The sequence below is a fragment of the Zonotrichia leucophrys genome, chromosome 4A, assembly GCF_028769735.1.
Source record: "Zonotrichia leucophrys gambelii isolate GWCS_2022_RI chromosome 4A, RI_Zleu_2.0, whole genome shotgun sequence".
NCBI lineage: Eukaryota > Metazoa > Chordata > Aves > Passeriformes > Passerellidae > Zonotrichia > Zonotrichia leucophrys.
The window spans coordinates 12565362-12580150 of record NC_088174.1 but is presented as its reverse complement, the minus strand read 5'-3'; the positions used below and the strand labels follow the sequence as shown (position 1 = coordinate 12580150).

General features: G+C 47.1%; 1 long non-coding RNA gene across 3 annotated transcripts in view; it reads left to right on the top strand.

The window, feature by feature from the left end:
• Nucleotides 1-12623: 12623 nt before the first annotated feature.
• LOC135447598 (uncharacterized) overlaps nt 12624-14789 on the top strand; it is a 38991-nt gene continuing 36825 nt past the window's right edge. For all 3 annotated transcript variants that reach the window (XR_010440220.1, XR_010440221.1, XR_010440218.1), the window contains exon 1: nt 12624-12703. This is a non-coding gene — a long non-coding RNA (uncharacterized LOC135447598). The remainder of the gene's footprint in view (nt 12704-14789) is intronic.

The window sequence follows — 14789 nt, the reverse complement described above, 5'->3', positions numbered from 1 at the left end:
TCTTTGGATGGTTGTGCATTCAAAACCACTTCAGTATTGAAGAGGAATTTGTGCTACAGAACAGTGGTGGGATTTTCAGTGTTGAGCAGGAAGAGCTGGGGGTCAGTGTTTGGTGGGTGAGTGAGGGCTCTCAGCAAGCCAGGGGCCAAGAGAGTCAGTGGTACAATGAGGCTCTTGTCTGTGACAGGGGGCTTCTGGAGCCTGGCTGGCTGAAAATAAATTAGCCAAATAAATTAGGTGTGCTCCATGCTAAGTAATTCTGACATTTGGCTTCCTAGGGGAAGGGGGAATGTACATGCAGAGATACCTCAGCTTGTCCTTTGTCCCTGGGAGAAGATGGGGCTGTTCTTTGCACAGATAGGAGCAGCCAGGAGAAGCTCTCGAAGCCTTGTGCTGACCAGAGGGATGGGGCTGGGCAGAGCTGCCCTCCTTCCCCATGCAAGGATGTCCTGCCACTGAGGGAGGGCAGCTTTAACTGCAGGCTGGTGATTAAAAACTGTAAAAATTCCACTCCATGAAGGTGTGCTCCAGCATGTTGGTGTAGGCACAGCATGGGGCTCATCCAGGAGCTCCCAGAGCTGTGGGACTGGCCTGAGAGGTGCTGGTTGGAAATGAGAGGGAGGCAGGAGCGCCATGGGCAGCACCTGAGCTGTTTCACTGCCATGTCCTTGTTTCCTGTCCTTTCTTTCACTCTGTGGTTATTTAAAGTGCATTACATGAATCTCCTGGTGTTGTATGAGCTGCTCCTTCCCTGAGAGGGGCTGGCAGCAGCATCCTTAGGCCCACGTTCCTGTGCTGCTTTTCTCTATCAAAAGGCAGGAGAGGTTTCAGCTTTTTGGCCACCTTTGTAACCCAGCATTGCAGAGGGGCTTGCTGGTCACCCTCCCAACAGAGCCATGCCCACTCCATAGGGCTTGTGTGGAGTGTTTTAATCCTGCTGCAGGGTGAGAGCAGAGCAGGTTTTTTGGAGTCTGGATGGGAGAGAGATGCAGGTGGCAGCCAGCCAGAGGAGCCAGGTTTGTGTGTGGGTTTTGCACTGCATCCTCCAAGCATTCACAGGAATCAGAAATGAATTTGAAGCCTCTGGAAGGGAGAAACCTCCCCCATTATGATTTTGGCCACATTGCACTGCATAGGGTGGTTTGCTCCCTTCCTCATGTCCTGCCCTTGCTGCTCACACATGGAGCATTAAAGAAGCAGGAATCCCAGCTGTGAGGAGTTGTTTAACCCATACAGTTGTGAGATGCATGGAAAACATGAGTAAAACCATGACCAAACCTATATATTTATCCTATCTCAATGAATAGTAGAAGGAATGGGTTCCTCCCTTGGCTTTCAAAAACATTAAAGGGAGAAAAGAGCCCACCAACACCCCAAACCCCTTCAGCCCACCAGGGATGAAGGTTGTGTTGGGGCTGCACATCCCCAGGAGCAGACAGGAGCATGGCCTGGAGCTGAGCACAGAACAGCGCTGGCTGTGATGGACCCAGACTGCTGTCAAAGCCTGCAGTGAAATGATGTCTCCACCATGAGAGTGAGAACCCAGGCTCTGTGCAAAGCCCCTTCCCTCCAGGAAGAAGGGATTTCGAGGGTCTGTGTAAGGAGCCCTGTGGCTGTGGTGGTACAGACCTGCAGCACGGGCAGTGCCTCAGCTCATCCCTGCTCAGGGCATTCATGGCTCTCCTCTGCTGGGCCCTGCACTGAGTGGTTTTAGCAGAGTGGTTTTAATGAGAGCACAAAAGTTAAAACTGGGGTTTTTCTACTTTTAAAAATTAGTGGCAGACTGTGGCTGTTCAGGTTGCTATTTTAACTGCTCCAGATGTCAAGCATGGCTCAGCCAAGATCAATGCGTAATCCGAAGGAAATACTATTAATTTCAAAGGAATGTGGTCGATATTTAAATATTTTGGATCTTTTTAATACGTAGCCAGTGGTAGTGGTCTAACTGGGCTTATTAACTCTGCTTTTGGAGCAGTGATTCTATTAGCATGAATTAATGCCTATTAACATTATTGATTTCCATTTATTTTAGCATGTGGGCCTTTAACAACGCTGGTTATTTTAGATACTCTCCGAGGCTGTGCTGAGTCGGGAGCTGTTGGTTTAAGGCCTGATCCCACAAGCTTTTGTCCTTCCAGTTCCTATTTAGGCTCTGAGTTAGCTCCAAGCCTGCAGAGTGGCTCTGCTGCCTCCAGCACAGTCGGGCTGAGCCTGCTCGGCTCCTGCTCCATCCAGCCCCAGCAGCTTCAGCTCCAGCTGCACTGGGGCTCCTCATGTCCCTGCATGGCCAGGCTGGATTTAACCCCTGGAGCACACTGGTACCCACTGGAATATCCCCTCTGCTTTACCCCCACAGCACTGTGAGAGCCAGTCTTGGCTCTTGCACCCAGCAGCAGTGAGAGGGGTGGACCTGGTCTATATATTAAATTCTATTTCTAAATTAAGCCCAGGTAGACGCATTTCCCTGCTCCCACCCCCTCCTCTGACTTTTTATGCCTATTAAATGTATAAAGCACTTAGAAGGAAAAGGGTTTGTAATGAGGAACAGAGTCTTCCTGAATGTTTTGTTAAAGGTATGGAAAATACAGAAAGCTTGGAGAAAAAATTTCTTTCCTTTAAATTGGATTGAAGAACAACTTAAAATAACAGTTGGAGAATGAGCGGTATCTTACAGAGCTAGAAATGGACCCGTTTTCAAACAAAACACAAAGTCCATAACTCATCATTTTCTTAACAAAATATCTGTTTTCAATAGCTGTTGAAATATTTTCCTTGTAGAGGTCACACATTTTTAGTGAAAGACGTATCAGTTTTTGGTTAAAAATATTTTTAAAAGCCAAATTATTCCCCCTTAAAAAAAGTTTTAAATCACTGGTGAAATTTCAGAAAAGTTGCACAAGAATAAGATTATGATCAGCCCTGATATATTTTTTTTTAAGTAGGCACTCAGGAAAAAAAAAAAGAGAGAATGCCACAGATTCTGGTCTGCGTCAGAGAATGCTCTCATTAAAAGGAAACCTTCAGCTCCTTTGTCTGAAGAAACCTCACCCTTTGTTCATGTTTGAGAGAAATGGTTCTAGTTACTGAGAGAGTGTTTGCCTTGCTCAAAAAAAAATGTTTGTGTGGGAGATGTTTTACATTTGAGTGACGCCAGAGAGCCAAAATGTGAAGCTATATTGGCAGTAATGACCACAGGCTCGTGGAGCTGGAAAAATTCAGCTGAAAGCCTTTGGGAAAGGGGAGGATTTCCCCTCCCTCCCTCTCCAGGCAAGTGGGATATGTGGACAAGCCAAGCTCTTTCTGGGGCAGGCACTGTGCAGGGCTGGGGTGCCCTGGGCACATCTGGCTGCACATCTGGGCCGTGCACACCTGCCCACCTGTGGCTCTGTGCTGTTTCTGCCTGCATGCACTAGATGGCATTGCCAACTTGGCTACAGGGACTCTGGCTCCCGCTGGGGGATCCTTTGTGATTTTTCACTCCTGAGGTTCTGTGCTGCAGGGAGAGAAGGGCAGAGCTGCGTGCCTGGCACTTGCAGCACTGGTGCCTGGGCAGAGCTGCTGACACACCAGGCAGGGCTGATGCCCACCTTGTGCCCATCCTGGGCACCCAAGCTCCAGCCTGGGACCCTGCTTTGGGACAGGGGCTGAGCACACAGCAAAATATGGACTTTGCTGCTGCCAACAACTGCTACAAATGAGGGGCACAAGTGTGAGAAAGGCCAGGTCAGAACGAGAAACCTGAATACCAGGGACACCAGGGGTTCAGCAGTGCCTCTTGATTCCCCATTCAGGCTGTTTATTCTCTTTTGTGGTCTCCAGAGAGAGCCTTGCCCCTGTCCTGCCTGTCCCAGTTTCTCCCCTGGCTGTGCATGCTGGGCTGGGATCAGTAACACTGAGCCTGAACAGAGCTGTGCACCTGAGGGGCTGTGACCTGGTTCCTTGTCTACAGCAGCTGGCACTGAATGCCTGAAAAACATGAAAGCATGCCAAAAATGGAAGAATTGTAATCCAGAGAGCCTTCCTAAACTGTCACTTGCTCCTTGAACTCTGAGCTGCTTTCTAAAGGCCAAAGGTATGTTGCTGCCTTTTTTATAGCCCAGCACCCATTTGCAGAGAGCAAAGCAAGTCAATAAAATCAAGAAAGAGTGACTGTGTTGGCTCTGCAGCAGAGTCGTGTCCCTGAAAGCAGGAAGCCCACCCCAGGGCAGGTTCTCCAGGGCATCTGTGCACTCTGGAATGCTGAACAGTGTGGGAACAGGCAGCCAGGGCTGCTCGGTGCCCCTCGTGTGCTCCAGGACTGGGAGCACCTCCTGCCCTGCCAGTGCCAGCCCCAAGGCTGCTCTGGGACAAATGTGGCATTGTTTGCTACCCTGCCTTGCAGTTTCTCTTGAAAGCTGAATCCTGAGCAGCATTCAAGTAAAACAGAGTTCCTGCTTTCCCAGATGGCAGCCAGCGAGGAACACGCTCCCCTAGAAACGTCTGCCATCTCCATCTTGTGTCCTCGGGCAGGCTGACAGCTTGTTTTTCATTCAGAGTTCCCCTCAGCTGCCTGGGGTGTCCTTCAGGGCACTGGTGTGTGGCTGCCAACAGATCTAATGATCAGCAGGAGTGTTATTTGTGTTGTGTTAGCATCTCAAAGCATCCCTGTGACTTTCCGTGCTGCTCAGCCACGTCATCACTGCAGAAATGCTCACGAAAAATGTTCAGGGTAAATCAGCCCCTGTTTCCTCCTGGAACCTGCTAAAAACCAGTGATGTGGGAGACTCCATGACGCAACACTTCCCCTTCAGAACACTTCTCTCTGCGTGTAACTCGGAGTTTGTTTGTGGGGAGAGCTGCTCACACCACTTCGGGCATTCAAGTTTCCATGGAGAGGGACCTGGCTGCCTTTGCTGCCTGGAGATGCAAGGCTTGGAGTGGAGCTGCTCTTGGAAAATGAAGCATTTGTGCTCAGCTGAGCCTCCCGGAAGGAGGACTTGGCCTCAGTGTGTTTGGGGCATCTCAGGACTGTCGCTCAGCAATTCTTGGTTTCATGCCTTGTTTTGTATGAGGTATTTTGTAGGAGCTTTGGCAAGTCTCTTCTCTATCTTTTACCCCCTCAGAGGTAAACCAGAGAGAACAGAGCTAGCTGTGAGCTGGAGGTGCTGCTGCAGGGCTCTGTGCTCCCATTAACCCCCTGATTTACTGCCCTGCACCAAGGGCCCCACCAGTGCCACGTGTTGACATTTCTGATGGATTGTGGCCATTCTCTTGTCAACATGAGCCACCCTCGTGTGCCAGATCTCCTGCTTGGGATGCTGAGCAAAAACTTGGTGGTTCATATTATAAAACTGAGCTGAATTTGAGTTTTGTTTCTCTTTTAGGCAAACACTGCCAAAAATTCTGCCATCATATATAAATTTATTGTTGTCAACTTTTTTAACTAACCTGAAATGCAACTCACTTTTTGGTACTCCTGCAAGCCTGTGTGATGGGACATATTGAGAGAACATCTGTACCAGTGACTGTGAGGTGGACAGGAAATGTGTGTTTTTACTGCTCACATAGGGAAGAAATCTCATTAGATTTATGTGATCTCAAACCAGTTATGTTCCCTGTGCAAAACCCAGGCCTCCAGCAGTGCAGCCTGTATCTTTAACACAATGAAAATAAACCAGCAGCATCTGTAATGTCCTTCTTAGTGGGATGAATTAGGAGGAATGTGCATGGACACAATCCTAGAGACTGTTCTAAGCATAAGTTATGGAAGGAGGGTAGGAGAGCGTGTCATTCTTCAGCTTTATTAAAGAAGCTTGTTATGCACATGCATGACTGGGACTGCCAGTCTCCAAACATTCTGATTACTGCAGACCCTCCAAGTGGTGTTCATCTGTCAGGTAAATAACAAGTGAGATTCTCATATTTACAGCTGAAATTGCCTGAGTGTTCAGCTGGCCCTCACTCTGCCAGGCTGGATTTCCATTGCACTTTACTCATCATCAGTGGCTTGAGAAAATCTCTGGCCAAGACTTGCCTTGGAGCTGGCAGGACCACACGTGACCTCATTTGGAAAAGCAGGTTAGGAACTCTTCCCAAAGGTCTGACCCTGAGCTTCCTGTGTAACTCAGGCAATTCCCAGCAAGGTCTTTCCCAGTCAGAACCACTGTTCTGGTAGCACAGGGTTATTTGTGCTGATTTTTAGTGATCCATTGCATTTCTGCTGTTCTGTAAGGGTATGAAACCGCATCATTCTCAGAAGATAAAAACTGCTTTGCTATGGATATGATTTTGTATGGAGGGGTAGTGTCCATTTGCTACTAAACAATGTCCCCATCCATTGCTCCCACCCTTACAGGCAGGGTTTCTGAATGGTATCTGAGCAGATCTGTGCCCTTCTGGCACTAAAATTAAAGAGAAAAGAGATCTGATCACAAACTATTCATTTCTAAAAGCAATCTCAAGAAATGAAGTAATAATGCCTGAATTATCCCAGTGATGAGCAAACCTGCAAGTCCAGCTTGTAAACTGGCAGTCAGAGGTTCCTGAAGCCATATGCTGCAGAAGGTTTTCCTTTTTTGTGTTTTTTTCACCTGTATCAGTGTGATTAACTCTGTAGTAAGTGAGAGCCTGCTCTATCTGAATTTGGGGGTTGATGTTAGTGCTTTCATAAGACTTAATACCTAAAAGCGTGTTTGCAGAATATGCTCAAGACATGATCTGTCTCAGTATGTGAGCTCTATCTTAGAATTACAGCTAAACCTCTGCAGTTCAGAATCTAGGTGAAGGTTTGATTATCTAGGAAGAAAAAAGAAAACCAAACAAAAACTCAAGTATATGGTACTGAACAGTTTTATCTCAAAGGATTTTGTTCATAACCTCCTTGTGGAACTTAACAGAAAATTAGATCTCTGCCACCAAATTCTTAAAGGCATTAGAAAACACTGTGGTGTAGACCTTGCCTTCCATCAAATTCCACTCCAGTGACTTTTAAAGAATGCAGCTGTTTCACTCGTTTTGAGTTCTTGCAGACTTTTCCATAGGGGATATTTCTAGTTTTGCAGTTTCCCATCAACTCAGCAAGGAAGGAGGGAAAAAAAAGAAGAAAGGCATTTTGTCTTGAGGAAAATCTTGTGTGCTCAGCTGGAGCCTTTCCTGTGAAGCTGCTCTCCCAAGGCCCAGGGAGCTGCTGGAAGTTCCCATGGCTGTTCCTGTGCTCTCTGCACTCCAGGCTCAGAGATGCTCTCCTGGGTGCAGATAATGTGCTTGTGTTGTGCCACATGTGCAGGAGCAATGAGGAGGATTCCCAAGGACCTTGACTAGCAAACCTTCCCCATGCCCCAAAATCACCATGTTTAAAAAAGAAGAAAAATTTAGAAAGTATTGCAAAGAGTATATTGAGTACTTATTTTGGCTGGTGGTGTCACTCCGGCCAAGGAAAGCTTCTTTGGCTAGATTTTGCCGCAGTCCTTGCTGTGGGTGATGAATAGATGTCCCTTTTCCCTCTGTGACCACCTGGCATGTGTGCTTTGCTTTGAAAAGCTGACCCTTGGGGCTGAAATTTTGCCATATTTCGTTCTAACCCAAAATGTTGTAGTTCAAATCCAGCCAAAAGTATTGGGTGAGGGAGAAAGACTAATGCATTGGAGGATTTGCAGCTGGGACCATCAAGGAGCTTGCTGAGCTTGGGCACTGGTCCCTGGCCTGAAAGCCCAGACTGGGACCATGGCTGTGATGTTTTGCCATACCCAGGTCCTTTTTTGGCTCCACAAATCATAATCCCCAAAGGATTGGGACACAATGTGTGACTCTGACAGCTCATGGTGTTCAGCTGGGGCGAGGAGAAGTGGGGTCCAGTGGCAACAGTATGAGGAGCAGGGTATTTCCTTGTGCTTTTCCAAAACAGCTCTGCGTGATGCTGACTATGAAGCTAAAATGAAAGATGCCTTGTGCTGTCAGTTTTCCCCCCGTTCTTTAAACAAATCCATAGATATGGAGGAAGGAGTGAGAGAGAAAGGAGGAGCTTTTGGCCGGTGGCTTTGGGCAAACAGAAGATTGACCCTGCAGCGCTGCTGGCAGGGCAGGGAAGCTAAATGGAAACAGAACCAAATTATTAAAACAAAAACCGGAGTGCAAGAGAATCATGTTTCCTGCAGGGTTTTGCCTCTCCTGGGTGTGGTGGTCTCTCCTGGCGGGGTGTCAGGCTGAGCTCAGCCCCGGGCGGTCACCACGTACCGCTCTGCTCTCGGGGTGGAGCCGTTTATTTAACCAGAAAACTCAGAGCCCCCGAGGGCTCCAGGGCTGCTGTTTGTCCTTCAGAGTGTCAGTGCTGGTGCAGGGCTTCTCTCTTTTATCTGGGATATTTTTATTTAGTCACTGCTAACCAGAAGTACTCTCTTTCCAGCTTCCCTCTCGCAAATACCGCGGGGTTGGTTATTGGGCTGACATGCAGGATAAGGGGCAAAGTGAAGCTTGGGGAATGCTGAGCTCTCACCTGCAATGCCCTGGTGCAGGCACAGTTGGGTTCAACCCTCTGAGCTGGGGACCAGATTCTTGGAACACAGGGATGTTGGAAAAGGCAGGTCTGATATTGCCAAGCTCCTTGTGCAGAGGCTGCTGTTGTGTAATTTCTTCTCAGCGATTCTCATGCTGCCCCAGATGTGCTCTGGGTTTAATTCCAGAGGGAGTGCTCAGAGCTTAGGCCTGAAAAATAGGCATTAAATGCAATGCTGCATTTTATTAACATCAAATACAACTGGGCCTTGATGTGAGCAGTGAGTCACAGGTCTGGAAAGGTGTGGGTGTCTCCAAAGCCCCCAGTTCCCAATGAGGGCCAAACACCTGCATGGTGCCCAGCCCCTGGTGCCCTTCACTGCAGCAAGGACAGACTTCTGCACTCTGCCAATGGTAGGCACAGCAGCTCTGCAGGCACACAGGATTCAGAGATCAGCCATAACCCCATGAAGGTACAGTGTGATGCTTCCTCATGTGTCTAAGGCAGGGACTTGGCGTTTTCCTCTGTTTTCATAAGAAAACAGTGCTTGGATAAAAAAGGGAACACTTATAGCTCAATTGCCTGATTCCAGCCCTGTTTGACATGTGGGTTGTTATCCCAAAGAGATCAAGCTTTTCTAAATTTTGTAAAAATAAGCAGCAGAATGGTGAAGAAGGGTTCAAGCTGGACCCTTGGTGGAGAAGGCTGTAGCATGAGTCTACAGTTGTTTTCGGAAAACCCACAGGGGAAAGCTGCAGAAAACTGGGTTTCCTAAGTTTAACTGTTCACAGGTCTCCTTGTTTTTCTTGTATGGGTGCCTGCAAACAGACCTACATCTCTCTTTCCCTCTTTCCATTTCACACATTTTCACCTTGTCTTGAAAATGGGATGTGTTGCAGGCAAGGCCCCTGCCTTGCACAGGGATTGACTTGAGGGTAAATAAATGAGAGCAGGAGAAGCTGGAGATAGCTGGAGGAAAACCTTAGGTCAAATTCATCACCATGGATGTTCTGTACATTCCCAGACAGGGACAGGGTGGTGTTGGGGCATATTTGGGATTCAGTTGTCTCTGAGCTATTTAGTACCTTGTGAGATGGCACAGAAAGACTGTTAACAATGAATCTGCTGCCATTCAGGGCGGCCTTGAGTCATTGTGGTTTAAAAAATAAATTATCATATAAATAGCTGCTTAGGAATCTCAGCCTGAAGACCACAAAATCTCACCAGTGCATAGCTCTTCTGGCTTATGTAGCACCATGTGTACTCGTGGAATATTTTGGCTGTGTGTTCTGAAACCACTTCCTATTTTAAAAAGAGTATTATAGGAAAAGAATAAAGTCTATTGTCAGTGACAACTGCTGGTGGTTTCCCAGTGCCTCTCATTCCAGGAGGCTGAGCATATCATGACTGGATTTTTCCTGTCTTTGCTGAACCAGCCCCAAGATGCCTTTGGAGAGCAGAATCCCCTGCCCTGGATACCCAGAGGTGAGCAGTAGCATTCCAGGGCTGACTTAAGACACTTTCTGGGTGGTTTTTGTGACAGATTGGTGGGTTTTGAAAAGCCAGAGGTGGTGAACAAGCTAACAGTCATGCTCCTGCAGTTGGAAATAGCGCTGGGATTTTGGATATTGGAATTCCCATCTCCTCCTGCTGACTGGCATCCTGCTCTGCTGTCCCAAAGCAAGGCCGAGTGTGACCCATCCGAATTTTGTGACTTTATAAAGTGAAAAAGAGCCAAGGCTTTTGATGTAGGCATCTCACGCTCTTGCAGTGCTGTGGGTTGTTAATAACTACATCTCCACTGACTTTTTTTGGAGCAGGATCAGATACCAAGAGCGAAAATCCTCCTAAGAAAATTGTTCTGAGTGAACTCTAGCCAGTCAGCTCAAACAGAATCCATCCTTGGGTTTTCCCACTGCACTGGTTCTGGCTGATAAACTGCCTGTTCCTTTTAGGTCTATTTTGTTTTATTTGCTTTCTTTGCTTATTTGTGACTTCCCTTTGGGGACAAGAAGGAACAGGCTGGGAAGTTCAGCAGTGCCACCGGAGGCTGTGGGATGGTGCACGTGGTAATGGTCCTTTCAACAGGTTTTTTTTCTCAGACATTCAGCAAAAGTTTGCAGTCCCAGCACAAAATGTGAGAATGATGACTGTATCACAAAGACATTTTCCCAGCGTGGCTGAGCTGTGATATGAAACAAGCTGATTTTCTCATGAGAGGGGAGTAAATCCTTGGAAGTGTTATTTTTCTAAAGTTTTATTTGAAAAGTACTAGCATGACCTTTTCTTGATGTTGCTTTTTCTTTCTCTTTTTTCTTTGTAAAAATCCTTGTAGGATTGTGATTAGCAAGATAATGAATACCATCTGCTTTTAATCAATTCCTTCCTTTTCTCCCAAACCCTCCTAGCTTCTAATATTAATGGAAACAGATTTGAATACTGGAATAGACTGCTCTGGAGAGTGCTTGGGTATTTACTAGGTGAAAAGTGAAATTGCACAGGTTTATTTCATGGGGCAGGGCATTTGACAGGTGCAATTTTTCTTCTAGATGTGTTGCATGCCTGTTTTATAAAACAAAATTCATACTGACACATGAGATTATAATTCTGTATTGGAGGGAAATTTCAAGAAGAGGAGGGTTTGAGCCCAAACTGGAGCTGCTGCCCAAGCTCCTTCAAAGAGATGATGCTCATTTACTGCCACAGTGACACACTGAGGGATAAATGAGGTTGACTGGGAAAGCTGGGAAGCAAAGGATGCTTCCTATGAGGAAAGCAAAGCCCATGGCATTTTGAGTGTAACTCCTCTGTTAGTTTTGTAAAATACATAAAAGGGACTTGATAACACAGCTTTCCTCAGTGCCTATGCATTCATATTTATATTATATTTTATATTATTTTATTTTATATTTATATTATTTTATCTTGGAAGCCAAAAAAAATTTGAATTTATTTGCTGTCAAGCCTTACCTCAGATCAAACCAATTTTTTTTCCCCTGGATAGGAATCAGTTTGATTTGTGCTTTTCTCTTAGGTTGGAATCAATCATCCTGCTCTGATTTGAATGACCATTTTACCCCTCCAAAGGTTCACATTAACAGGCATTCCTGGGATGTTTTCTTGATTGGGTTCAAGGCATTGTGTGTTCCCATCTGTCCTGCCTGATTACAAACCAGCTCTGCCAGCTAATGTTGGCTGGGAAACCCTTCCTTTCCTGCATTGCTCCAAATTGGGTCCTGAGAGGAGAAATTGCTGTTTCCAGCACAGGCATTTGTGACAAGGTGGTCCTGGCTGGAGGTGCTGGTGTTCTGCTGTGCCCTCTCATGGGGTGGATGCATGTCACATTCACATTCTCTGGAAAAATCCCTTTGCCCCGGATTTTTCTCCTGAGAAGCTGAGAAGCCTCAGAGAAAAATGAAAACAATTTTTATCTCACTTGCTTCTCCTGTGTTGTGCTCATGTGGAATGTGTTTGGAGATTTACCACAGGTGATTGTTTCATTGGATTCTGCTGTGAATTGTTTTGTCTCTTTGGCCAATCAGGGCCAAGTGTCGGGGCTCTGGAGAGAGTCAGGAGTTTTCATTATTATCTTTTTAGCCTTCTGAAAGTATCCTTTCTGTATTTTTTACTATAGTTAAGTTCATTATTCTTTAATATATTATAGTATCATAAAATAATAAATTAGCCTTCTGAGAACATGGAGTTAGATGCATAATTCCTTCCTGCCACGGAGCATCCTGCAATAGATGCACAGAGCAGAGAGTGCCAGGAGTGCTCTGTCCTCTGAAGAGACAAAGCAAGAGGTGCTGAGAAAGAGCTGAATGAGGATCCTCAAGGAATTGGCATCTGCAATTGTGAGCAGTGAGGACTCTGGGCCAGCATGGGCTAGAACAGGTGCTGTGTGGATGTGACAGCCTGGTCAGAGAGTGAGAAAGCAGATAAGTTTGATAGCTTATTATTATAAACAACCTGCAGGTGTTGTTTTCCTACTCTCTGTTTTCATGTTTTTCTCAAAGATTGTTTATAAGAAAGGCATTTAGTTAATTAGCCAATCAGGTGAAATGTATTTACTAATTGACCAACCTGGTCTGGCTGTATCAGAGCAGTGTATAAAGAGGGAGAATGCAAGGTAAAGCAGAAATGCTGTGCAAGCCAGGCTTCTGTGGAGTCTGTGCTGGGCTGCTTGGGTTGTCTGTCCATCCAGCTCCTACAGGGAAGTTGAATCGCCATGATGTGAGTGGCTTTTGTGGATATTTTCTTCCCTTTTTTGCAAATGTTATTTACCTTTTCACTGAAACCCTGAATATTCATTCTGCTTCATGCAATACTTGGATTTTGTGGGGCGTGGGCCAGTGCATGCCTTTGAGCCTAGATGGGGACAGGCCCTCCAGTGCCCCTCATCAGGACTGTGGCCCCTGGATATTTCAAGGGGAACGGGCTTGTTTCCATCACACAGGGTGTTCTGAGTGGTGCTGCTGCTGCTGAGGGATCCTGCCTGCCTGTGCAAGAGCCTGAATTAAAGCAGGACTTTTACCATGAGGGAACATGACGTGTAGGGATGCTTTGTCCTCAGTCTGGCAGGGGTTCAGCTGGGGTGCCACATTTCTGCCAGCTGCTCTCATCTTTGCAGGGCTCTTTGGTGAGAGCAGGGCAGCAGCATATCCTGAGCACCCACAGCCTTGGGCTCATGAGGTAAAGCACAGACAATGCAACCTCTTTTCAGAAGCAGGCTGTAAACATCTTGAAACAAACTTCCAGTGAAGAGTTTTTGACTTCCCCAGCCTCTCCCCTAATCCCTTGTTACTGGAGCTTTTGGGGTGAGACATCTGAAGTCGCACAAGGACACGCATGTAATGCCTCTGATTAACTCACACAATTGCAGGAGTTAAAGCCTGGTGCTACCAAACAAGGCACCCTTGTTTCCTTTCTCTCTTTACAGGGCCTTGCTGGCGTAACATCTTACATTTCCCCAGGATGTGGAGCCTGGAGGGAGCGCGTGGGCTGGGATGGAGCCAGGGAGTGTCTGGGGCAGGGATGCAGATATTGCTGGAGGGCTCCTACAGGTGCCTGGGTGCTGTTTCCTAAGGGGGGACGCTTTGCTGTGTGCTTTGCAATGTCTTGGGGGGCTGAATGAGCCAAACCTTCCTCCTGCAGCTGTCACTGGGAACCCAAGGTGGGTGGAATAGCAGGGAACATTATGGAATCAATAACAGTTGATCCTGTTTGCCCCCAAGAACATGCATGTGCTTTGCATGTTCCTTGGGACTTCTGAGAGGCTCTGGTTATGGTCTGGAGAGGGCACTTTTGGGATGCCTCAAGAAAATGCCACCCCTTGGCTTGGGGCTGAAAATATGAACATGGAAGCACTTAATGGTGAAGGGAGGATCAGGCAAAAAAGGATTTTGCCTCCTTTTGCCATCAGGAGTGGCAAAAGCTCCATATCTATCCCTGCATGGAGGATCGTCCCTGCTCTTGCCATTCGCACCCACCTACTGCCAGCCCTGCAGCCATGTGAAGGTCAGGCAGGAATAACACACCTCTTTTTGCAAAGCTGACTTAATGAAAGCAAAGAGTAGGGGATAGAAAGGAAATAAAATGGCTGTGGTTTGCCAAAATCCCTACATGTGGCACCTACAGATTGCTGACAGGGGCAGGCAGAGGCAGCAGTGGCTGAGGAAGAGACCCCTTACTCTCAGCAGCTGTTTCACATGCACAGACTTTAAAAAGCTTCCTTGCTGCCCCACTCTGCTGCAGCAGGGCGGGTGTGGAGCTTGGAGATGGTTCAAATCCTGCGTTTCTGGCCCCGTTGAGGCTGCTGAGGGCGATGTCACCGCGTGGGAATGCGCTTCCCCTGCGCTGGGACAGCCCTGGCCAACACCAGATACCCTTCCTTCCTGCCTGCTCCCATGGTGGGGATTATTGCTTTTGGCTTCTCCTGGCTTTGAAAGGCATCCAAAGAGCTCAGCTCTTGCAAGCTGAGAGCAGAGACAGAAAGCCTCTCCCTGCCTCACCTGTTTGTGGTTATTCAGCTCCCTCCCTTCACGCTTTGGCACAATAATGGCCTGAAAGTAAAACAAGAGGCAAGTTCTCCCCCCGGCTCAGAGCACTGAATGAAACCCAGCCAGCAGGGCCTATTGAGACAGCATCGAGACAAATGTCAACTTTAACACAAAGAGGCTTAAATGACTGACACAGAAAGGAATAATCTCGGATCTGTTTTCCAGGCTGCTCCCCAGCATAGTTGTGCTGCAGACGGAGACAATTTTCAGTTCCCCAGGGAGATTGTATAGCCAAAAAAAGATACTTGGTGGTGATATGC